The following is a 20603-nucleotide window of genomic DNA, read 5'->3' on the forward strand; positions in this document are numbered from 1 at the left end:
TTTGTCTTCAGCTTACTTCCATTGCTGCATACTGATTTAAAAGTGCAAAAGTAATTAGTACTCAATTAACTGAGTGAGACGGGGGGGGGGGGGGTAGGAGTGGAATCTTGCCCTTTCCAGTAAGGTCAGGCAAAAGCAATCGGCTGCAGCTTCTCCTAATTGCTGTATTCATCTGCATTAACAAATTTTCTACCTTGATTACACTTTTGGCAAGATATGTGCTGGTTTTGACCTCTGAAATATTGGAGGGTATGGAATTGGTTCTTTCATGAATAAGAAACAAATAATTTCTAACATTTAAATATTATTGTTTGTACATAAAAAAATATATGTAACTATGGTTCACTAAGCATACATGAAATATGAGAGTATCTTCAGCAGCTGTAAGACAGAACTGAGCAATGGAACAGAATTTGATTGTAGATTTACTGGTAGGTATTTTTAAACTGTATCAAAACTCTAGGAAAATATCCTGATACTCTAAACAAGATGAAGCACTCAAGTCTTTCTTCCATAGCATTAGGTATCTTCTGTAGTACTCCACAATGTCACTTTGTAATAACTGAGAATAAGCTTATGGTCATCACCTAGTTCTTGTTTAATTCCCTCTGGGCAACTTGCCTGTTCCTGCTGCCAGACCTACTGCTGGAATCTTCTGAGGAAAATTAGACTGCCAATTTTTACTCATACAATAACATACATTACTAGGGAGGTCCAGCCTTGGAAACTGAAACCTAAGGCAAGATACTTTAAACAGAAACTTATTGGATATCAGTCGTGAGGAGAGTATCCAATAGAACTTGGATGCAATAGCAGAATGGCACTACAGAGCTCAGTAAAGAACAGAAGTCTATAGAAGACAGTGGGAAAATTTAATTTCCTTTTTACTAGGCTTCGGCTTAAATAAGGGAACAGTTTAGATAAATCAAAGGCTTTCATAGCCAGCATTCATAGTTTTTTGTGGGTTTTTCGGGCTATGTGGCCGTGTTCTAAAAGAGTTTATTCCTGACATTTCACCAACATCTGTGGCTGGTATGGAAGTGTGTGGGGTGTATATATATATACTGTATATATACATACACCCTACTCACTTCCATGCCAGCAATCTCTGAAGATGCCAGACACAGATGCCTGCGAAGCGTCAGGAATAAACTCTTCTAGAACACAACCACATAGCCCAAAAAAACCACATAAAGCTATAGTTTAGATAAGGTTAAGGCCACAGCCTGGATCTACAAGAACTAATCAAAGCAGTGGAGGCAGGGGCATCACTAGGGGGTGCAGGTCGCATTAGGTGACACCCTAAGGGGATGATGACACCATTGCTTCCCTAACATCTACGTTTTGGCACAAACTGACTGTGGCATTCACCTGTGTCCCCTTAAAATACTGAAAGGATGATGTGAGAGGGGTGAGGTTTAGTGTGAGGAGAAAAGAGAGGCCCCCAGATTTTTTTTAAAAAAATGAATCCTATTTTTTAATTAAAATTTTTCAATTTACAAAAAAAAATTTTTTTAAATGTTCTTTAAAAACATCACACCTTACTTAATTTTAACTTTAACCACATGAAACAATGTACACGTCAATACATTTTGGCTATACATATGATATTGTAATTTAAAGGTATAGTTTTTAATTTTGCTAGTTCTTTATTCATATGAGATATGGTGCTGGAGAAGGATGCTGAGTATTCTGTGGACATCCAAAAAGGATTCAAATACATGTGTCCTAGAGCAGATCAAGCCAGAAACCTTCATGGAAGCCAAGATGACAAAATTGAGGCTGCTGTACTTCGGACACATTGTGAGAAGGCATGACTCATTGGAAAAAACAATCATGCTAGGAAAGTAGAGGGAAATAAAAAGAGAGAAAGGCTGTTTGCTAGATGGATAGACTCTATTAAGGAAGTCACAGGTGTGAGTGTACAGGAACTAAGCAAAACAGTGGAGGACAGGGAGTGTTGGAGATGTCTCATCCACAGGGTTGCCATGGGTAAAGATCGACTCAAGGGTGGTTAACAACAAATAACAACAAAGTCCTTTATGTCACAACAATAACTTTTAAATTCAGTGACATATGGGAATTACAATTTATGAGTAACCTTTGTACAAAAAAAAATTACTAAGGATTCTGTGTGTGTGGTATGAGAGTAGGTCGATGGGGGGGGGAGTGATACCATGTTGCTGCACCAAGTGACATCAACTCTAGTGACACCACAGAGTGGAGGATAGCTGGGCTTGGAGATGTCTCATCCACAGGGTTGCCATGAGTCGGGGTCAGCTTGAGGCGAGTTAATGCCAACAAATTAAAACATTAAATAAATTAATCATATCCATCTTGTTTTTAGGGTTAACTGCTAAAAATATTTTACGGTCTTTTCAATTCTAAAAATATTCTCACACAACATACTAAATTATTACTTTTTATTAATATTTAGATCCATTGACGGTTTAAACTTGCTTGAATCTTATACTAAACCCAATTGATACAGCTGTTCAATTCAATTAATACATTCAGAAGTAAAGGGGCTATTGAATGTTCATTTTGGTCAATGGTAAGGATCACAATAAAATTAAATCAGCTGATTTGCTTTTTTCTTTCTCCTTGTGGTACAGGCCATACAGTGGTGCAGGTCATCCCCCATTATTCTGATGCTGAAGTTTCATACTGTGACTCAATGGTTTAAAAAATAACACAGATATTAGAGCCTGTGTTTAAAATTAGTCCATAATTATCACTGATGTTAAGTTTTCTTTCTCTCTCTGATTCCCCCCCCCCCGCCCCCACGGGGAGATACTTGTTACTCCTAAAGTAAATCTGGTATGGCATTCCTACTTTTGAGATATACACTATCTCAGGAATATACCACCTCACGTAACCACTTGGAAGCTTGCCATCCAGAACATGCCATGTCAAACCAATCACCTTCACAATTTAAGTATAAATTGGATTCAGGATGCTGTTAATGACATTTAAATAGATGAATGGTTAATAAAATCCGCCGAGGTTATAGATATGGACAACCTGACAAAATTGCTGAAAGAAGAAGTATATGAGGAAGATAACTTAAGTTGGAAACCCTTTATTGAATTTTGTGAAAAGAGATGCGAAAGAAATCTAAGCAAAACAACAGTAAAACTTAAATTAACAATAGGCCGGAAGAAGGGATCTAAGGGCAACGAGTCTAACGAGCAAATATAGATATAAGGTTGACGTATGTACGTTATTATGTTTTGAAAATGTAAATGGAAATATATGTTTAGGTGAGGGGAAAAAATTACATGTATACTCTCAAGATGAACTATTTCTCAGCATATGATAAGAAATAGAAAAGACGGATGTTCTAGGAATAGATAACTAGGAGGAACAAAGAGAGCTGAATAAGTTATGTGAGAAGATGTGTGTAGAGCCATCAGATGGTAAAGAATGATATGTGAGCGGAAAGGGGGGGGAGGAAGTGAAGTAATGTGATAATTGTAATGTGAAAATGTAAATATATAGTGGATTTTTTAGCTTTTCATAATTTTTTAAAAAATCTAAACTTTGGACCTTGGTAACTGAGGGAGCATCTCTCTATTATTTATCTGCTTAAGAACTGAAGTCTCTGTGTCCCTCCAGTACGAGAGGTCTTCTGTGTCCCACTGTATTGTGTGAGCAGATGGGAGAGGGCCTTCTTGTTATGGCTTTTGGTTGCAGATGCCCACTCTTGGACGGGACAATAACTGATTATTCTCAGCCAGGTTAAAATATAGCGTTTAATCAAATCTTGTGTGTGGGGGGGTGTCCTAACAATTTTGCCCCACTCTAAAGCTCTGTTTTTTTTTTACTCTGTAATAAACTAAATGATAAATAAATTCTAAAAAATATAAAAATAGTTCAGTGGCTTTAAAGTACTTAAGGGTAGTTTTTGTGGGTTTTTCGCGCTATGTGGCCATGTTCTAGTAGAGTTTCTTTCTGACATTTCACCAGCATCTGTGGCTGCCATCTTCAGAGATAGTGTATATCTCAAAGTAGGAATTCGCTGAGGAGCAGCCACAGATGCTGGCGAAACGTCAGAAAGAAACCGGCTAGAACATGGCCACATAGACCGAAAAACCCACAAAAAACTATGGATGGCCGGCCATGAAAGCCTTCGACTACTCTAAGGGTACTTTAAAGGATACGCCAGTGTGGATGTTGTGGTTTGAGTGTGGACTACAAGTTCTGGAGACCAGCGTTTGGTTCCCAGCTTGGCTGTGTAAACCCATGGGGGACATTGGGCAGCCAGACGACTCTCTCAGCCTCAGGGGAGGGCCAGGCAACCTCCTCTGAACAAATCTTAGGGTTCGCCTTAGAATCATCATCACTCCAAATGACTTGAAGCCATACAAGAACAACAACAACAACAACATTTCCCCCTCCTGTTTTAAATAAGTTGTTTTATTAATTTTATTTGGACATCAGCCGGAGGTCTTGCGATACGGAGTCAGATATAAATAGTATAGTAAATAAATACATTTACCTTCCTTTGCGTCCAAATACACTATTTGACTAATATTACTCATAGGCATGTTGTCACTGTGTGCCTTCAAGTCGTTTCCAACTATGGTGACTCTATAGGCTCACCTATCAGGGATTTTCTTGGCAAGGTTCTTCAGTGGGTGGTTGCCCGGCCAACCTCTGAGGCTGAGAGAGTGTAACTAAGCGTGACAAAACATGTATTTGGAGGCAGTCCACAAGAACTTGTGATAACTGACTTCAGCCAAAAGCCCAATGAAGCCAAATCTTAACTGTTTGTTCTGCCAGTAAACAGCAGTACAAAACAAGACAGATAGTCCATTTCTTCCACATTTCTTTTCTCTTTTTACATCTGGGCATGGTTGCATTAAAAAAAAAACCGGATTTGTCGCTACAAACATTTCTACATGCAATTTCCCTACAGTGTATAAAACTACCTATGTAGATAGTCCACAATGGTTTGTGGGTTTTTTAATGTTCAATAGGACACGATGAGGAAACAAATCCAAAGTCCCCATTTAAAAAAAGGACTCAGAGCTGGGATGAAGAGAAAGTACTTGGGCAGACACGGACAGACAAAGATACGGCATATTATCTCAGTTACTCTTGGGATGAGGGGGGTTGTTTTAAATGGGCCCATCAAAGGCAAACATTATGCCTTCCCATGATTCATAAGCCCAGATATAAGATGTCTTCTAAAATCTATTAAAAAAAAAGTGTTTCACACAACCAATACTGGTTGTTTGTATTCATGGTAGGATTAGTGCAGCGGGTAGGCAACCTTTTGGAGCCGGGGGGCCGGGTTGGTGTCCCCCAGACAACCCGGGGGGGGGGGAGGCGCAAAGCCAAAAAATAAATAATTAAATAAATAGGACAATATTTTCAAATGTAAGGGCCATTTTTTAAAATGGGGCCAATGCCAAAAATTGATGACTTTTAAAAATGTTAATATCATGGCATGTTTCTTAGCATGATCAAAATGGAGGACATTTGGGCATTATTCCTAGACAGATGGCCAGAAATGTACTTCCCTTTCTGGCCACCCCTCCCCCCCCCATTCCCAAACAGCCACATTTGGCCCTGAACATGGCTTTACTTAAGATGGCCTCTTGCTAGTTCAGAGGCTTATTGCTCAAACCAAACTCTTTGGGTTTCACCACTGAACATGGGTTTCACATGGCTATGCATATTGAACATGTCAAGGTGGTTCACCAGTTCTTGCACCAAGTGTACTCTCAGAAGTGTGTACTTGGCAAGGGACTTGGGTTTTTCTTCACTGCGCATGAGTTTGTAAAAATCACAGCATTACATTGGGCCTTGCCTCAGAGGCTTTCTGATATCACTTCACCATTAAAGAATCAAAAACACCAGAGAAAAGGCACTTTGGAAAGTCACACTCTCTTGGCTTAAGAAACGTGCCTGCATGCCTCTCAGCGGCTACATCTCATCATCATCATCATCATCATCAATCACCACACTATCACTGTCAAAGCAGGGGACCTGTTAGCAGAAAAGCACCCAAACCACTTTGAAGGTGACACTCCGCAGCTTAAGAAACAGTGCCTGGCAGCCTCCGAAGCGACAACATCATCCCATCATCAGCACCACTGCACTGCAAAACAAGGGAGACTTGGTAGCAGAAAAGGCACCCCAAACACACTTTGGAAGATGACACCGCGCAGCTTAAGAAACAGGCGTGCGGCCTCCAGCTGACTCAAGCATCATCATCATCATACCCAAGCCACACTATCTGTCAAACCAAGGGAGACTTGTTAGCATTAAAAGCACCCAAAATAAAATTTAAAAAACCTTGAGGCCTCTGGCCACTCACCACCTGCCTCCTCCCCCTCCTCCTGCCCCCCCCGCTCCCCCCCTCCTCCTCCTGTCTTTCTCCTCGGCGCCCGGTCTCTCCCTCGCCTCCTTGTCTCCCCCCTCCGTTCTCCTTCGCTCCCCCTCCGCCTCTGCTCCCCTCCCCTCCCTTCTCTTCCTCCTCCTCCTTCTGCTCCCCTCCGCTTCTCCCCTCCTCTCTCGCTCCTTGCTCCCCTCCTTTCCTCCCTCCACTTTGCTCCTTCTGCTCCCCTTTCCTCCTCCTCTCCTTTCCTCTTTCCTCTCTTGCTCTTCCTTCTGCTCCCCCCCTATCTTCCTCCTCACTCGCTGCTCCTCCCCTCCTCACTAGGCTCCGCTGAGTTCTGCTTCTGCTCTCCCCCTCCTCCTCTTCCTCCTCCCCCCTCCATGCTGCCACCACGGCCTTGGGGCGGGGCAGGGCAGAGGAGGCAGGAAGGAGGTGGGCGGCCGCCCACGCGGGGAGGCGGGGAGGGTGTCGTGGGGGTCCCCCTTGCTCCCTCTGCGCCCCGGCGCGCGCCCTCCTCTTCCTCCTCCGCGCGCGTGGAGGAGGAGGAGGGCACGCGGTCAAGCGGCCCAGGAGGAGGAGGAGGAGGTGGAGGAGGCACCTCCGGGGCCGCAATCCAGCCGTGGGCCGGGGTTGCCGACCGCCCCTGCATTAGTGGGTCAGAACTTCTTTATCCTCCCCTGGGGCCCCACACACCACTGAAAACCAGTTGAGAGGGTTTTATGTCTGTCAGACCAACTTTTGTGTGCATGGGTGAAAGATCGCCTCCGAAGTCCACTAATTATTAAGCTTTATTTATATAGCGCTGTAAATTTACACACCTGTACATAAAATCATTATTGACGGTTCCCTGCCTTCATGCTTACAATCTAGAGACATGACACAGATGGGAAGGGAATGGTTGGAGGGAAGGGGATCAGTCCAGCATTCTTCTCTCCCTCTGAATCCTTGCCAAGAAGCCATTAGTATCCCCTCTCTAAAATAGTTCCCACAGAAGCTTCTGATCACTTTGTGGGTATAGCTAAGAATGGGGCAAAAATGAGAGCATTGCTTGCTCTCAAAAAATGATTTACCAACCCCCAAAATTTTTCTTCTGTCTCCAAATTTCTGTCATGACAGAGATGGAGACACTGAAACCATTCATACCTAGGTCTGTTATATTTGCTGTTTGATTTTTCTTGGTTAGCTTGCCTTCCCCTTTCCTTTGAAAGCCCAAACTCTTGCTCTAAATAATCAACTTAAGTTTTTTAATTACTGCAATGCTAGAAATTTGGGGGACTGAAGGAAACTTACGTGGGGAGGGCAGAATTCTATTGGAGGAATAAAGCCCCCCTCTAGATTATGGAAGGATGCTAATGACCTGATCTATAAAGTATGTTTTTTTGAAACAGGAGTGCCTTCATTCCTGTTTCAAAAAGTGTCAGACGATATAAAAACCTCATTTTCATAGCAGAGGAATGGGTTGCTTCCTTCTTCTAAGCAAATCAGCTTAGTTGAAACTAAGTTCTCAGTGAGAAATCTTTATTTCTCCAGGCAGATGTACACATTAGTCTCATTTATCTGTATTTTCAAATCTTCAAGAAAATATGCAAAGCTGTTGCTACATGAAACAAGCACTGAAAGTTTGCTAGAAGTTTCAAAATTGGTTTTGAAATAAATTATGGATAGCTTGCAAAATTTTGAGATATATATTAAATTAAGGGTCTCTCCTTCTAATTTATCTGCTGTGTGGACTTTTAGAGCTGGATTAATGTCCCATTTTAGAAAAATGTCTGCCAACTCCATTCACAAGTAGGAATTTTTAGTATCCATGAATGAAGATGGAAAAGCTTCTGAGGTGAAATAATTTATTGTAAGGGAAGTAGACAGGCTTTTAAACTTTCTTATGCTAATTGTGTAAAGCAGAACACAACAGAATATCTTGGTCAGTTTTTCTTTAGGTTTATTAAATCCTGTGCTTTTAAAATTCGTCTAGTGAGCTTTTTGTTTCAACAATGTTCTCAAAATCTCAACAAGTGAATGATTACGGTTATTCAACAGAAATATCCACTGTCACTGAAGTTGCCCTTTTTCCTGATTTCTGATTTGTCCTCCGTCAATCAAGATATTAGACAACCAAGTAAGGTTATAGCAAAAAGAGAAAGTCCTGTAGTTCCAAAAAGATCATGTAGTTGTTCTTATTCTATCTTCTCGTAAATAAACAATCCCCACTTCCATGGAGGCCTCTCCTCTTTGCTTAGCAAAATTCTATATTCTCAAGACTCACTCATAAAAATATAGAATCTTGTGTCCTTCTAAATTACTATCATTTTATCTGTTTAAAACTTTTTATCACATTCTTGTTAAGCTTTTTGCTTTTAACTAAATCTTGCATATATCCTGCTTGACTGTGAGTTCCTGCATGGCAGGGGTGTTGATGGATGGCCCTGTGGTCTTCCAACTCTGATTCTATAATCCTTTATTTTCTCAGATTTATTTACAGAAAGAAGCACTCACTCAGACTTTAATTGACCACCAACTGGAAGAACTTCTTCACTTGTAAATTAAGTGGTTAAAGGTGATTGAGAAGGTGAGGATTTCCCCATGTCTAGTGCCCACTGATGCTGCCTGATGGGGTGAGCTCCTATCATCGTCCTAGCATCTGCCAACTGAGCAGCTTGAAAGCATGCAAATACAAGTAGATAACAGGTAACCACTACTCAATGGGAAGGTAACAGTGTTCAATGGAGTCATGCTGGCCACATGCCACCAGAGCAGTCTCCGATAATGCTGGCTCTTCGGCTTAGAGACGGAGATGGCAACGTCCCCTACAGTCAGTTATTAGACATTCATGTCAAGAGATACCCGGTCCCTTTACCTTTAATTTTAGTGCCCACTGGGTTGCTTAGGCCGTGAGCCTGGTGTTAATCCCAAGGCTCTCAACCCGCTGATCAACTCACTTTGTGGGTGAAACACATGGGCAAAAAAGCAGCCTCCCGCCACTTTGAAGGCGGGGCATTTATATGATGCATGGGGTAAAAGCCGGGTGGAAAGTGGAGCGAAGCCCATGCTACAGAGCTTAAAAAAAAAACAGAAAAAAGAAACCCCGATATTCTAACAAGGAAAATGAACATCTTCATGGTGGATATAAACAGCCCAACACCAGTGTGGGGCTGCGGCCAAAGTAAAACAGTGAAAGTGTGACTACTCCAATGGGTGTAATGACAATATATACACACCAGACCTTCAACAGGAAGGCATAGGGTAAAGGTACATGAAGGGGGGGGCATATAGAGGGTGCTTCCCATGATTGCGCTTTGTGAGGCCCTGTACTGGCGGTGCACATACAGCGACATGTGCCGATGAAAGGGTGGCCGTCCAATGATGGCATCTGGGTGGGAGGTAATTGAGCCACAGGGGTGTGTGTGTTGGTGCAACAGTGCACATACTAGTGGGGAGAGAACAAAAAAAAGAATGACACAGTGCAGCTTGACACTGCATCATGTGTACTGCCCATGGGTGTTGGCCCACCTTGGGAGTGGTGTGATAGTGGGGTTTCGCCTGCTTTTGGAAAATGCCGGTCAACCACTTTTCTTTTCCATCCGTTTCCGCCCTTAGATTGCTACAAATCTTGCAGTCTTCTTGCGAGGAGTAGCCTTCAGAGCACGCACAAGATAGTCTCACACCATCTCCTTGTCAGAGAAAATTGCCAGCTCAAGCTTGCCTCCTAGCTGGCTTATTTTGTCATTTAAGCTTTCTGTTGTGGAGGGACATCAATCTGTCCATTAGTCCTCACCCTGAAGTTTCTTGATTCCTGATATCTCTTTAGTCAATTATCAAATGTTATTAGACAACCAAGTAAAACGGTTACCAGCCAAAAGAAAGAAAGAAATTATGTAAAGCAACATTTACAAGATGCAAAATATATGCAAAAAAAACCAGTCCATAAACAAAAGAAGAATGATAAACAGCTTGCTTAAATGCAGATAGTGCTACGCTAACACCTACTATTACACCCTTATGTTGGAAATACTTTTCCTGTTACCTCAGTCAGTAAATGCTATGCATTATTACTTTAAATATTTTTACATTTTAGCAATATAGGGCAATAAAAAATGTACAAAATTTATGACCACCTCCTTAATTTTAGAGGTATCAAGCCATATATGCAGAACTTTCTCATTATTTCCAAACAATCATACCATGATTACACTCCATCGCATTAATTCATAACTCAGTGTCAAAGTGGCTCTTCCACTTGTAAAAGCTTCCTCCTATCCTACTAAAATGAGTGTTATGGCACATAAAAATCACCCGCCAGCTAGATTCCTATAGGGTAGGTACCTATCTTCTGTCACATTCAGTAAATAGGAAGGAGTGCTGCCTCAGAGAAGAAGCAGTATTGGAATGGAGGAAATGCATTTTGTTCTGCTCCTAGTCCCACCCACCATTACACTATGTCTGAGTCTGAATAGTATAGATCATGCAATTGAGGAAGCCAAACAGTTCCTCCCGGCCTCACGTCATCTAGACTAGATGATGCAGACCCATGGTGGGGTCTGCCCCCCAGTAAGGATGCGGGCCTGGAGGATCTGTTTGACCCCCGGTAAAGGACTTTACTCCAGCGGTAAACCGCCACTACTTTTGTCTGGAATTTCCAAGATTTCTAGAAACTGCACAGCAAACTGGGCTGTTCTACAGCCCCTTGCTCTCCTTTTCTTGCTTGTGTGCGCAAACCATCTGAGGCCTCCCTTCCAGTTGCCCCAACTGATGTCAGAAATGGGACACCTGGCCACATGGGGCAGCCAGGTGTCCATTTTGCATCAGATCGGGTGGACGGGGGGCAGTGTGTCCAATTTCGCGACTTCACGTGAAAACGGGGACTTTCAGAGCTTTTGTGTGATTTTCGTGCCTGGCTGTATTTCCGTGCCTTTTCCGCGACTTTGGCCCATTTCAGCTCCAGACTGCTGCAGAGCAACCAACCCTTTGGAGTGTAACAGTTTTCAGCCAAGAGGGCTGGAGAAAAAACTCTCTCTCCTCTCTCTCTCTCTCTCTCTAATGACTCCCTCTGAGAGCCAGGACGGAGCAAGCCCAACCAACCCCAACTGTTTGGAGGAATACAATTCACACTAACAGTTCAGCCAACAGAGAGAGGACAGTGATTGCCTCCCCCCCTCAGGCATTCTCAGGCTTCAGGGGAAAGCAAAGTGGCTGCGTGTGTGATCATGTGAATGTGATGTCCCTGGAGAGAGTGTGTGGTTGTGTTAGTGATTAAATATGCCTTGGCATGGGCAGAGCACCTGGTCAGTTGGCAAGCATCCTTCTGCGCCTGTCTTCCAAGAATTTTGTTTTGTGGATCTCTTTTCTTCTCTTTTCATTGCCATCCATACTGCAGAAATAATCCAGTTTGGCACTCTTCTAACTGCAGGCTCCCTGCGATGATGGGATTCTGGGCACAAACAAACCACCAGCCCCAGAATTTCATGCATGGAGCCCTGGCTGCGGTAAAAGCAGAGTCTCAACATGTCAAACAACTACACATCCCAGGATTCCCTGGTTTGACAGGGATGCTCCCCGCTTCCAGTCACAGCCCCAGAGAATGAGCTGTCTCAGGATATCAGTGTTGCCAGTTTAAGTCCACTTCTTCAGCTGCATTGGATATAATTAATAATAATAATAATATAATAATAATAATAATGGATGATGATAGAGAGATCTTGTAGCACCTTTGAGTTCACTGAAAAAAAAGTTAGCCGCCTGAGCTTTCCTAGACTTAAGCATATTTCCTCAGATGCATGGGAACTGTAGTTCATTGTGGCACCCGAGCTCTTTCTCGCAAAACTACAATTCCCAGGGTTCCCTAGCACTGGCCAGAGCAGTTAAAGTGGTCTCAAACTGGATTATTTCGCAGTATGGATTGGACCTTAAGCATTTTTAATACCGAAGGTCCAAAACACTGCAGACAGAAATATCCAGTTTGTGACCGCTTTAACTCTCCTGGCTCCGTGCTGGGAATCCTGGGAATTGTAGTTGTTGTGGCACCAGAGCTCTTTTTGATAAAGAGGCTCAAGTCTCACAAAACTACACTTCCCAGGGTTCCCTAGCACTGAGCCAGGGCAGTTAAAGCAGTCTCAACTGGTTATTTCTGCAGTGTGTCTTGGACCCAACTCAGGCTGCATCTTCACTCTCCAGACTCCCAGAGACAATCCCCGTTTCATACCGGTTTTACTGCCATGGCCCAGTGCTATGAATCCTGGGAATTGTAGTTTGTTGTCCACCCAGGAGTTTGTGAGAGAGAAGGTTAAATGTCTCTGAAAACTAGAATCCCCAGGATTCCCTAGCACTGAGCCATGGCAATTAAAAGGGTGTCAAACTGGATTTATTTCTGCAGTGCGGTTGCATCCGAACACATTTCTATTTGGCACAAAGCTTCCTGAACCCCCTCATGTCAAATAAATATCTTAAAAGGACTGAAACATTCTTTGTTGGTTCATGGTGATTTTGGGAATTGAAATAAGTTACAATTATTTTTATTCATTATGTTTACGTTTATTTGCAAAGCATCTGCCATTTTACATTATGGGATTTTCCAGGAATTGTGACTGAATATTCCGTTGTGTGGGGGGGGGGGGATTCAGCATGTGTTGGACACAACATTTTCGGGAATTATCTTCGAGGCTTGTTGGCACACTGCTGGGGGGCTTCTCAGATGGTTCATACACTAGAAGGTAAGAATCAGCTCTGGGTTGTGGTCAGCACAGGGATGAGTGTGTGAATGCTTCCTCATCCCCGTGGGACTAAGGGACTAATCTGAGTGAGCACTGAGGTCAGGATAGAGGGCTCAGTTTGTGCTATCCTGCCCTGTCTGATAAAGCTTGGTCAATCATAATCATTATAAATTCATGTTCTTCTAGATCTCTGCACGGCTTCTAATGCCATGGCACTCTCTGTCTTTGGAGTTCCATATTTACATGGGAAAGCTGGCATATAATATGGTACTAGGAGCAGTTATTCTACACGCTGATGTTGGGATACCCAAGATGCCTTTTTGGAATGGATACTCCAATGATTTGTTAATTGTAAACAATATACAGATACACTTGAACAGTATTCAAATGATACACTCTTCCCCACCATTCTGTCTCAGGGAGTCAGTGAAATAATGAACTAATGTCTCGGTTTATGAGGCAAAATAAGAATTATCAAAGTAAAACTGAAACCAAACAAGGTAGAGATGCTATTAAAGATCTTTACATGACTGGTTATTTTTTTCTTATTTTTAATGTAATTATAAAATTATTGAGGTCCCCATTCAGTGTAAAGAATATCCCAAGTTAATGTATAATTTTAAATTTAATAATACAATATAGTATCAACCAAGAGTGGGAAAACTGACAGAGGTTGGAGGGCCACACTGGCCCATATGGGACCTGGAGGGCCAGCTCTCCATTGTCATTCCTCCTGCATAACCCCCTCCCCAGACCTTTGTTAATTACATTTAATGTCAAGTAAATATCCAACAGAACAAAGAAAGTTAATCTGTGTGGTTGTAATCTCCAAGAAACTGCTAGGGAAAAAAGTGTGGTATTCTTGTTTGTATAGCTAGGAAGAAACCTTTCATTTATGTTTTGCAAAGCCTTTCTGTAACAGGTGATGAGCAGATAAGATTTCACCAGACTTGAGTTTCTTTTACAATGGATGCTTTATTGGTCCTGCGGTTTTTAACTAACTATTTGAGTCTAGGTTGCTGTTTAAATGCTTGTTAGTTTATAGCTTAGAGGTCAGTTGAATAACATTTTTCATAGAAAAGCAACATATTAAGTGTATAAGTAAAGAAAATCTTCCTCTGGATATCCAAACACCTTTAGCCAGTTTAATGTATGGAGTACAATTGGATAATTAAGTACCTGGATAACTATAGCTGGGAAAGTAAAATGTAGCTATTTTTCTAATTCATCTCTGTAAGAGTTGGGAAATAGTCTATTTTGATTATACTTGGTCTTGAACTGCCGACCTGCCGATCTTGCAATTATCAGTGTCTTAACCGCTGAGCCACTGCCTCTTGTACTACACAGTAAAAAATGCCACTACCACACAATCCTTTCTACTTGTTTAAACCTCATCTATTGTGCTAGATAGCTTCTTTCATCAAACAAAAGTCTTGTGTTTATAATCAGCTTATTGGCTGTATTAGGACAAAAATAATACAAGTGGAGATAAACACTTTGTTTTCACCACACATAGAGCCTCATCTCTGTCTGAAAGCACAATTAGTCAACCAGAAAGTCTGTAAGTAACTATGTACCATATCTAGACAAGTAAAGCATTCCTTAATGGCAGGCCTCTTATTGTAAGGACTGCTATCCCCACAAACATTACTGATTCAGGCTGCCTGTACAGCCAGATATTTTGAACACTTTAGGCCAGCAGTGACAGGCCCCACATGATCTTGAGTATGTAGGAAGTCTCTCGCTTAGGGGAATTTTATTAGCTCAAATATAGCCGAGAGGAGGCCCCTAACAGTACCACGTGCCGGGGAATCGGGTCCCAACAGGTTATACCAGGGTCACCAGCAAGCCCCCAGGAGAAGAGACGCTGATACCAACTCTGTCCAATTAAAGGGTAACGTTTATTAAAGCACAGGGAAAACTCCACCAAAAGGAGACATACACACACACATTCAATGCTACGCCGGGGATGGGAAGTTCAGAGATAGGTTCGAGAAACAGAGGCACCATAGGGATACTACCTTAGAAGTCTTCTCCGGGAAGTCTGATGGAGCTTGGATGGACGGCTGCAGGAGGGGGGGAAAGGGTTGTGGGAGCTAAGATCAGAGTTCAAACTGGCGGAGGGGGACCAGTTTGCAACCTGGTGATAGCCAAAGAGGGTCAAAAACCTGGATTCTAGTGTGAAACTAGCTGGAGGCAGGGACGTAGCCAAGGGGGGTTTCTTGGGGTCCGGACCTCCCCTTCCATGAGAAAAATGAATGGTGTTGTGCTGCTGCGCCGCCACACCCAAGCCCCATTATAATGGTGACACTTAGAACTTTACTGCATTGGCTTCTTCTTCCGTTCTGAGCACAAAACGGAGGAGGCAGGGACGAGTGCGAACGAGTGGGGGACGGATTTTACCGCACGCACCCATCCCTTCGTTCCGTTCCCCTCTCTTCCATTTAATCCGTTCCAGAGGGGAAATTTTTGAGAACTGTTCGAACAGTTTCAAAAAGTTCCCTCTGGAACGGAATGGGGAAGGGAGAGAGGGGGAACGGACCGAGTGAGGACAGGTGTGTGTGTAAAATCCATCCCCCACTCGTTTCTGTTTCCTGTCAGGCGGGGCTGAGAACTCCGTGTGATAAAGTTCTTTGTCTGGGACCCCCCCCCCCCTTCCAAATCCTGCTCTACGTCCCTGCTGGAGGCTAGGGAGACTTGCTAGACAAAGGTGTTGATTGCTTGGGCTTTATTAAGCCAGAGCCTAATGTGTTGCACAATGCATTTAGGTCTGGAACAATTCGGAGGGGCATCTGCCTGATTACTGAGTCGTTAAGCTGATCACTGGCTCATCAGGTGTGAAGCCAAGTCTATTGTCTTACTTGGGGCAGCAGTGGCGATTCTGGTTTGGGACTCTCAAACTTCCTGAGGAATTTCCCTTCTATCTTTTTCTAGGAACTCTGCCTCTGCAAGGCGGCTGCCTACGTGGTCTCCTTGCCTTTGGGTTAATGGCTGGTCCTCTATGAGGTCAGTCAGGGGTCATAGTACATACCACAGTACCCAAAATTTTATTAGAACCAAACTTGGTACAGGTAGAATTGTCTCCACTGCACAATTTGTGCAAACCATTTTTGGTTTTTAAGGGAAATTGTCTACTATAGGACTCCTTATTTTCTGACCAAAATTGGTTTGCAACACAAAAAATGACCTTTATCCCCTTCTGGTTTCATTTGGAAGAAGACTGTGATGGGTCCCAGAGGGAAAATGACCCTTGAACCCCAGCACTTGCATCTGAGTTAAGTCACTGTGTGGGGATTTTCTATGCTATTTAACATCTAAATCTCTATGAGAGGTTATCTGGAGTTTTGAGGTTGGATGTCACCAGTATGCTGATGATGCTCAGCTCTCTCTCTCCTTTCCATCCAATTCCAATAAGACTGCCTCTATACCAAACCAATGTCTGCTGTTGGTAATGGACTGGAGAGGTCAGAAGTGTGCTTGCACAGCTAAAACTCACGTGCCAGCTGCACCTGTTTCTTGAGACATTGTGTCTGGCTATAGTGACACATGCCTTGATTACATCCTTTTCAGATTACTACAACACATTCTACATGCAACTCTAATTGATTCTAAACTTGGATTTCAAAACAGCAGCAGCAGAACATCTGAGGGAGATCAACATGGGATACTTGACTCAGTGATTCAAAGTGATAAAGTTAATACATCTATTCATGAAAATTTGATACTCTTTGATGGATTGTTGTTCTGCTCAGCTGTGAGGGAAACTCCTTTCTGTTGTAAGTGGCCTAGCCAGGCAATTAAAAAAAGATATTGTTTCCACCTCTGTCACCACTCTAAATCTATGTTTTATATAGAGGCCACTGCTAGAGTTTTCAGGGGCCACTGTCTCCCCACAACCAACTTTATTCCTAAAGAGAAATATGTATTTTTCCTCCATTCCTATAATCGCACCAGTGGATTACAGGAAATTTGTGAAGGGAAATTTCAGTGTTGTAAAGGAGCCTCCATGTTAGGCAGTCCTGATATGTTGTTATATAACAGGGAAGTAATATGCTTCACAGTAACACACTGTGTATACTGTATTTGGTTTTGTTAACCACTTTAAGATCTCTGAAAGGAAAGGCAATTTATAAATAACAAGTTCAAAAGTAAATGTGAAAGAGGCAGACCTGCCCTGTCCATTAAGTATATTATAACACTTTCCAGTAGGCTGATGCAATAACTTCAGGTCTTCTGTACGTCTCTTCCTTGGCTTTTCATCCTCTCTCCTTTATAGACTTTGCTTTGGCTTTTCATCTCAAGCCCCAAACTAATAGTGATAGGACAGCTACTCTTCAAGCAGGAACACCAAGTGACACAGTTTACATTAGAAGGCTCAGTAGTTACTTCTTCCCATTGCACAAAGGGAAGGCACATGCAATCAGAATCCCTCAGATCATACAACCAAGACCTCATCATGCAACTCTGCACATACAGCTACAGATTAGAGTAAAAAAAAATTATTTCATTTGTATGCCATCTTTTTCCCAGAACGAACCCAAGACGACTAGAGAACCCCATCTCAGTGAAGCCTAAAGAAGACCCCAAAACCACCCAGTGAAGACAGAATATCCGTCAAGGTACTGGAGCCCTTTCACATTAAATAATTACACTGCTATGATTCCACTTTAACTGCAATGGCTACATCCTATGGAAATCTGGAATTGCTCTTAGAAATTACACTATTACCATTTCTAGGAGGATTCCTGGAATGCTTTTAGCCATCCTAAGAAGTCAGATGGATTTCAAGCGACAAATTTCATAGGAGGGGGTTGGTGATAGCCCTCCTTGGCTAGAGGAAGAAGGGATTTCGGCATGGTACTCAAAGCCTGAAAATGGTAGCAAATAATGTTAGCAGTAATAGATTAGTAATGTGTAACATAACCCAAAGACAATAGCTTGTAATGTTAATGGTAATGTTGAAGAAGAAGGAAGACCAAGTTATCCAATATGTAATAAATAAATACGTATTCAAGTTGAGTTTCCCTTATTTAAATGTGTAGAGCCAGACATGTTTTGGATTTTTGGATAATTTTTGGATTCTAGAATACCTGTTTTTGTGTATAAGTACATAATGAGATATCTTCAAGTTAGGGACCCAAGACTAAACACAAAATTCATTTGTGCTTCATATGAACCTTATACACATAGCCTGAAGGTACTTTTTAACAATATTTTAAAATAATTTTGTACATTAAACCACGTATATGTACTGTGAATCATCAGAAAGCAAAGATGTTACTATCTCAGCCACCCACGAAAAACATTTTGTTTTTTGCAATATTTCTGGTTTCACAATTCCAAATAAGGGAGATTCAACCTGTAGTTTTTCAGATTAAAAATTGTACTCCACAGTCTCTCAGTACTGCATACAAATAAAATGAATTTAAACAATTTAAAATTTAAAACAAAAAAAGTTTATATAGAATTAAATCATATTAAACAATTTAACAAGTTAAAAGAGGCTTGAATTGTTCAAAAACCATATGTGTGGATGAAATCAATTAGGTCCCAAAAGCATTATTTAAAATATTTTAAACTGGCATTGGAATAAAATCAGTGTCAGTGATGCAATGGACCACAGTGTTTTCAGAAATAGCTTTTGGAACATTTTAGGGGGTGAGCTGGTAGCAATCCATTACTAAAATACAGTATGTACTGTTCAGTGTTATACTTCACCTACAAAGCTAAAATTTGGACTAGGTTTTTTCTGATAAATTGTTTTGGCAATTTTTTCAGCTTTGCTTGCAGAGATCTCAACCATTATTTCAGGCTGTTCCACTCTATTTAACGACAGACGGTGGCTTTTTATCTCTGTTCCAAGTGCTATGGCAATGCTAGTAGCAGCATTAAAATACCATGGCTGATAATTAGTGGCGAGCACAGCTCAGACAATACTGTAGTTTCATTTTAGGGTAAATTGGTGATATTCAGTATCCCAACACATAAGAGCTAGAATTCAGTTGGTTATTCTAAACTGGAACCATTCAATTGTGACATAGAGAGATTTTGTAGCACCTTTGAGACTAAGGCCTGGGACGGACAGGCAGGCCAAAAGCGGTGTGCCGCCGCTGATATTACAGTTCTGAAACACGTGGCAACCGCACACTCCAATAATCCTACCATGTCATGACGGGGGCCGCCATCTTGACTTAAGCGATGTGCAGCTTATAGATGTCATTGCATGTCACTTACATCACGAGTGCGCCAATGGCGCACTGGTGACATGCATGCGCCATCCTAAAAAGAACCTAGGTTTTCCACGTTCTTTTTGGGGTGGAGGGACGCTGGGCAGTTTGGCTGCTGCGGCGTCTGTTTGTAGGTAAATAGGCCGCCGTGAGGCCGCCGTTTTGGGGCAGTTTGTACCAGGCCTAACTGAAAGAAATTGGCAGCATGAGCTTTCTTAGACTTCAGTCTACTTCTTCATATGCATTTGAAAATTGCAAATGCATCTGAGGAAATAGACTGAAGTTTATGAAAGCTCATGCTGCCAATTTTTTTCTTTCAGTTAGTCCCAAAGGTGCTACAAGATCTCTCTATGGACTTTATCGCACACGTTTGTAAACGTTCCGAGGTCTCAATGGTAACGGAACGGATTTTATCGCATAGCCTCGTTACCGAGACGTTTGCAATGGGTTCCCATTCCGTTCCGTTCGCGTAAAATGTCCCCAACGATTCTCTTCCGTCCTCCCTCTCCAGTAAATGTTATGAGAACGTAAAATGCTCTGTGTGCGATATCCTAGGCGTTGCAATTACATCCCCATCTGATCCCTACAGTTATGACGGGCCATGATATCTTTCCCTTGGCAGTTTCCCTTCCAAGATGTTTTAACGACGACATGCCTCTATATCAAAAATACAGCAGGAATCAGTCTTTGATACCAGAAAAAGATTTGATGGAGGTAGGGTAGGGTTGCCATAATTGTCCGCTTTTACCAGGGAGAAAATGTAGGACAAATTGTAGACCAAACTGTAGGACAAATGCAGGACAAAACTCAGCCCAAAATGTAGGACATTTCAGAAAAATGTCCTACATTTTCGGCACAGTTTTGTCCAGCATTTGTCCTACAGTTTGGTCAACAATTTGTCCTACATTTTCTCCCTTGTAAAAGCGGACAATTATGGCAACCCAAAGGTAGGGATGCCTTAATTGTCCACTAAACCCAGGGACAAATAGAACAAATAGGAGGGCAAAGTTCTGCCCAAAATGTAGTTCATTTTCAGAAAATGTAGGACCATGAATGTACAAGTTTTTTCCTAGTGTGGTCTATATTTGGTCCTACTTTTTTTCCTAGTTTTCAAAGGACATTTACAGCAATTCTAGATGGAGGGACATTGTAAAATGGATATTTTTATATGGTAAAGCTCTTATTTGTCCACCCTCCCCCTTTTTATCATAGCAATACTCCATCTTGAGGGTAAGTAATTCTGAGATGAGAAAACATGGGAAATGAAATGCATGGAATGTGAATGTTGGTGGCAGATAAAAAATTCAAAGATTATTTCCTTGG

The 20603-nt window shown here is 42.0% G+C and overlaps 1 protein-coding gene across 11 annotated transcripts in view; it reads right to left on the reverse strand.

The window, feature by feature from the left end:
- Positions 1–20603, reverse strand: part of CACNA1D (calcium voltage-gated channel subunit alpha1 D) — a 319633-nt gene that overhangs the window by 189316 nt on the left and 109714 nt on the right. The gene's annotated exons all lie outside the window — the stretch shown is intronic.

This window comes from Sceloporus undulatus, chromosome 2 (genome assembly GCF_019175285.1).
Source record: "Sceloporus undulatus isolate JIND9_A2432 ecotype Alabama chromosome 2, SceUnd_v1.1, whole genome shotgun sequence".
NCBI lineage: Eukaryota > Metazoa > Chordata > Lepidosauria > Squamata > Phrynosomatidae > Sceloporus > Sceloporus undulatus.